General features: G+C 41.3%; 1 long non-coding RNA gene across 1 annotated transcript in view; it reads right to left on the bottom strand.

Moving 5' to 3' along the window:
* Positions 1–1,200: 1,200 nt before the first annotated feature.
* Positions 1,201–6,000, bottom strand: part of LOC116282097 (uncharacterized) — a 152,112-nt gene continuing 147,312 nt past the window's right edge. The window contains exon 8 of the long non-coding RNA XR_012076468.1: positions 1,201–1,521. This is a non-coding gene — a long non-coding RNA (uncharacterized lncRNA). The remainder of the gene's footprint in view (positions 1,522–6,000) is intronic.

Genomic DNA, 6,000 nt, shown 5'->3' with positions numbered 1-6,000 from the left:
TAGAACTTAGAGGCCAAAATTACAAGTGGAAACCAGTTAGAAGGCGGTTGAGTAGTTCGTCTGAGAGGATGATGGGGTTGTCAGTGCAGATTCAGAGATGTGGATGGCTTGGGCACATTTTTGAGTAGAGACAACAGGGCTTCCTGATGGGTTAATGTGGGTAATAGGGACCAGAGGGAACATAGCAATAACTCCCAGCTTAGGGAAGTAAAGGCGTAAAGGCACGAGGGAAATAAAGAGACTGTTTTATCCACTCTAAGTTCGAGATGCTTATTACATATGTAAGAGGTGCTATCAAGTAGACAGATCTTATAGATCCATGAGTCTGGAGCTTAGGAGAAAGGTTTGAGGTGTAAATTGGGAAATCATTAGCATACAGATGGCATTTAAAATCCAGGAACTGGATGAGATCACCTAGGGAGACTGTAGAGAGGAGTTAAGGCCCAAAGCCAAGCCCCGAGGCGCTTCAGATTTAGAAATCTGGTTCAGAGGAGGAGCCAGCAGAGAAGACTTTTAACATGTTCCTGTGCATCAATGGCTCAATGGCTCTATAAGAGGCATTACAGAAGGCAGCATTTCCCAAACTTGCTTAACCTTGGAACCTTTTGTCACACAACATCTCATAGGCCTAGGATTCCAAGGAAAACCTTTTGGGAAATACTGTTCATACCTTTCTAGCTACACACCACTGTGGCATAATGCATTAACTTCTAAGGTGACATAGGTACACCCTTTTCCTCTAAGCACAGAGGTTTTACAATAAAAGCCCACCAGCTTCTAAACAAAACAGTGCCCTGATGATCCAAGCCAAAAACATATACCTGTAGGAATCACATATGTGCCAAACGCAGTGAAAGGAAAAGAGGGCTGTTCTGCCATTGCCTCCTAGAGCCAAGCCTCACATGCTGGCAGTTTTTAGCCTTTTAACATTAATAATAGTTATTTTGGTGGAGGAATGAGATTAAAAGTCTAAGGAGAGACCCAGGGGAGTAAATACTCTTTTTTTTTTTTTGGTGAATTATGTAACTTTTTGCAGGATACCAGCATTTGGGTGTTTCTACCTATATACACTATACCAGAGTATCATTTGATGCTCTGGAAAGAGTTAATTTTGATAAAGATATTTTTCTCTATCTTATAGTTAGTTAAGTTTGGTTTTGTTTCTGTTTTTGTTATAAGGAATAAAAACTTACTCAGGTATGTCATTGGGATCTTCAGAGAAGAAGACAGCATTTTTATTTGCTTGGTGAATGCACTCACACACCCCTTCTTTGTGAAAGCGGAAAACGAGGAAAAGGTGGGGAAAATCTGTGCAGGACCCTGGGGTTGTAGGCCATGGCTTAGTCTTCTTTGTGGATGCCATCACTCCCAGCAGAGGTTTTTTTTTGTTTTTTTTGTTTTTTTTTTTAAAAGGCATGACACAGCAATGTGTATTCTATATTGAAGTATCTGGGCAGTGAGTCTCTTGTTAAAAATTGCTGGTTGGATAGTCTCATCAACATTTCCAAGCATTGATTGAGTCTGAGAAGGAGAGAAAGAAAGGCTAAGATCCTCAAACTCAGCTTTCCACATGTAAAGAAAATCTCAACACTGCTAAAGAACATGACCTTTTTTTGCTTTTTAAGGAAGCGAACATTTTATCCTGGACACCAAAAGAGGAAGATCCTTAGTATTACACCCTGTCTAGGGCCAAGGTTCCCTTCTGGTCATCTCTTTTTTTGTCACTTTCCCATATCTGGCCTCTTTGTTCTTGCCCTTCACCTTCAATCATAATGCAAAACTGCCTCCTGTATAGAGAAAAAAACCCTTTCCCAACAAGGCACAAGCCAAAGCAGAAGGAATGAAAGGGAAGTAAGAACCCCTGAGTTCACCCTCCTGGCTTTTGAGATTAAGAAAATGAGGCCCCGAAAGATAAAGTGGCCTTGTTGAGCATAGGGATGGTAGGGACGAAAGCAGGTGGTGGAAGGTTTTAAGGTCATTCATATAGTGTTTGACAGTTTACAGAGTGCTATCACACATGTAATCTCATTAAACCTGCGATGTAGGTGATACTATGTCCATTTTACAGGTGAGGAAACTGAGACCCAGAGAATTCTCTTATAAGGGGAAAGAGCACATACCCTTTCATTAGATCAACTGCCCATGACAAAGCCTAGTAACTCTGAAATGTTGAACTCTGCTCTGAAGAGCTAGATGTACGAGGTTGAATGACACTGCCCATGTGCTCACTTCTATTAGGAGAAGCTTGTCAGTCTCCCCTGAGGCCCCCCACAGGGCACTCTAATGCTGTCAGAAAACTACCTGAATCCTAGAGGGACTGAGTCCCATACAGCCATTTAACTCTCTCCCAAACATGGCTGTGTGGAAACTTTGGAAAGGAAGGGCCAGTTCTTCTGTAGAAGGATCTACATATTAAAACGAACAAAAATGAGAGTCTCTGAAATGTGAAAAGTAATAAAGTTGACTCAAGGTTACAGCAGCATTTGGAGTTTACTTGGAAATAGAGGTGAGGAGGGAATGAACTGAGGGCTTTCTGGCTTCTTCCTAACCTATCTGGTGCTGTCTGTTGTGAAGAGTACCCACCTCTATGGCCCTGCTTTTTCAGAGTGACACTGACAAGCATACAACTTTTTCCTCTCTTTTATTTGTTAAAGAATCTGATCAACAACTTTGACCATATCTTTCAAGGATAGTGAAAAGTCATCTGGAACCTCTGTTTATCTAAGACTAAGGTTGGCAAACAACTGCCTATGGGCTAAATCCAGCCTGCTGCCTGTTTTTGTAGGCTCATGAGTTAAGAATAGTTATATTTTTAAATAGCTGGAAAAAAATCAAAAAAAGAAAATAATATTTCATGCCATGTGTATATGATAGTAAACTTAAATTTCAATGGCAATAAAGTTTCACTGGAATGTCAACTACTTTTATCACATACATCTTGTTCATGGCTGCTTTTGTGATACAATGGTGGAGCTTAGTAATTGCAACAGAGACTAGATGGCCCTCAGGGCTTAAAATATTTACTATTCAGCCCTTCACAGAAACTCATTGCCAACCCTTGCCTTAAAGCACTAATCATACTGCGTAAGAATTGATTCTGTTCATATCCATCTCCCGGGCTCGACTTCTGAGCTTACGAAAGCCTCCCCTTTGCTTAGAAGGAGGCGTCACTCCTGGTTGGTATTTTATAAATGTTTTTAGGATGAAAGGGAAAATGAATGAATGATGTGGGTTGGGGCAAGTCAGTTCCTTTCTTTTCTGGGCCTCAATTTCCCCTTTTGTGAAATGAGAGATTGAGCTAAGGTGACCTTGGTCCCTTCTAGCTCAAACATTTGTATTTTACAGTAAGCCCAAAATCAAGATATCACTTTATAATAATACGTATCATATTATATATTATATTTTTATAAATTAAAAAAACTCAGTATATCACATTTAGTTCATTGAATCTCATGTTCCCCAACTTTGGGTTCTCCCTTAGTGACCTTCTGTTTGTTCTCTCTCACTCTCTCTTTTTTCAAATGGAGGGAAGGTAATTAGGTTAATTTATTAATTTGCTTTTTTTTTTTTTAATGGAGGTACTGGGGATTGAACCCAGGACCTTGTGCATGTGCTGTACCATTGAGCTACACTCTCTCCCCATGACCTTCTGACTATTGGTTGGTTACTGAGATCTGTCAGTATCATGAAAGGGACGCCCCTTCTAGCTAACTTACTGGCGCACATGATGTTAGTATGTGTGGTGTGTGCATTGCAGGTACTGTGAAAACTCGTTTGAAATCAATAATTTCCTTTCTTCAAGTCTGCTTGTCTTGTGTGAGTCTAGTGACACAAACAATTTTCTCAGGGCCTGGTCACTAGGAAGAATCTGAACGTGTGGAGCACAGAGACCACGCTCTGGATGTAGGGCCACCCCCTCACCTCCATCAAGATGCATCCATGAGGTAGCCCCAGAAAATAGCCACCTGCCTTTATTTAGGAAACTTCACTACTCAGAAAAACTTACCAGTTGCAAAGTTCTCCCCTAAACCTCACAAGCACACAGGGCCATGGCTTCACATGGGGTTTGTTGGACACCTTCACATGGTACAAAGTTAGGGCCAGATGCGTTATTAATGTGATTTGATTTTTTTAATGATTTTTGTTTGTTTGTTTGTTTTGGGGGGAAGTAATTAGTTATATTTATTTACTTATTTATTTTAACAGAGGTACTGGGGATTGAACCTAGGACCCTATTTATGCTAAGCATGTGCTCTACCACTGAGCTGTACCCTCTCCCCCTAATGTGATTTGATTTAAATCACTATCCCGCACTGTTCCCTCCCAGAAGGGTCATTGCCTCTCCCTAATCCCACCATTGTCAAGAGGACAGAATCTTAGAATTAAGGCACATGGGATAAGAGGACATGTGTTTGCCTGTCATTGTGATGCGATAAAGCCTTTCTGTGCTGAAGTCAAGACCAACCCTCATGCATTAGGTGAAACTTGTCTTTAGGACACTGCTGTTTCCTTTTTCACCCCTTTCGCAGGTTTCTAACATCATCCACTGATTATCCTGGTCCTCTGTTATGAGGCAACCAGTGTGGGAAACACTCAAGCTTTCAGTTCAGTATCTCCTTTCCCTTTCTTTTTTAAACAACCAATAGTGAGTTGAAGAGTGGGAAGAGGGAAAGCCCTTAGGATCAAATTAGTCTGAGACCTAGTTCCCCCACTCACTGGTGGAGCTTCAGTTCGTATTATCTGCTAAATGGAGGTAATACTTATCATCTCTTTCCAGTAATCACCCAGAATCCCTTACAGGCAAAACCCATGCATTATTTATTCTTCTTTTTATCCCACACGCCTCAGTACAGAGCATGCAGCAAATAAAGGACATGTGCCTCACATGAGCAAAACAGAACTGACTCTATATGCAATCACGCATAATCATGAAACGTGGGGTGTTTGAGCTAAAAGGAACTCAAAGATCTATCTGGTCCAATGTCAGAAAATGAGAGGCAGATGTGCCCCACCTCCCACTTCTGTGCTAAATGGACAGAAACAGTCAATATATTCTTTCCAGCTGAGTCTTTCCTGACCTGAGCTTCAGTCTTCAACAAAGGTCTATGGGAGGCCACTACCATTTGACTAAATTATCAGTGGAGAGACAAAACCCTATATACTCTTCTGAGTTCAACTTTCACCTTAGAAATGAAGAAACCTAGACCTAGATAGATGACATAACTTGGCCAAGGTCACAGAGCTAATTGCAAGGGGACCTGGAACTAGAGTATGTCTCCAGGTTCTTCATCTAGTCCACTGCAGAGTTCATCAGTTGGCTTCTAACAGAAGTCTCAATGCCTTCAAAACAAGGGGTGAGCACTGGGGAATATTTCTAGCAAGGACACATGACTTTTGTTTTGCTTCCTTTGTTTATATTTTGTTTTCTTCTTTGTTTTGTTATTTGGAGGTAGGAGGGCAAGTTAGGAGGCAAGTAAATTATTCAACACACTTTCACTCTTGCAGGCAAAGGTGAAGAGAGGCCAAACGTCCCCAGAGAGCTAGTTAGATAAAATAAGGACTCTGCCCAGGGCTTATAGACCCATAAACAAACAGTGACGAAAAAAAAAACAGGCTGATAAGTGAACTAACAGAGATACACTTATCTCTGTTAAGGGTCAGGGGGCATGACCACTCAATACCCAGAGAAGTCAAGGAGGGCTTAACTGAGGAAGTAATTTCCAAGCTGATTCTTCCAAAAAGAGTCAAAATACTTTTAAGCAAAGAAGGGAAAGGGTGTTCTATCAGAGGGAATTGTGTGTGCAAAAGCATGGGCTAGAAGGAGTCCGTACAAGTGGGGACTTTGCATGGGAGGAACTTTGGATGTGGTGAACACTGAATGCCAGAGGAGGGAGGGGAACAGGGCAGTGTCAGGAGAGGGACCTGAAGAGATAAGCAAAAGCATCCCGCTTTGAAAAAGTCTGCAAAGGCTGATAAGACATGTATGTATGTGTATATGTA

This window comes from Vicugna pacos, chromosome 10, assembly GCF_048564905.1.
Source record: "Vicugna pacos chromosome 10, VicPac4, whole genome shotgun sequence".
NCBI classification, from domain to species: domain Eukaryota; kingdom Metazoa; phylum Chordata; class Mammalia; order Artiodactyla; family Camelidae; genus Vicugna; species Vicugna pacos.
This window is presented reverse-complemented; position numbering and strand designations above follow the sequence as displayed.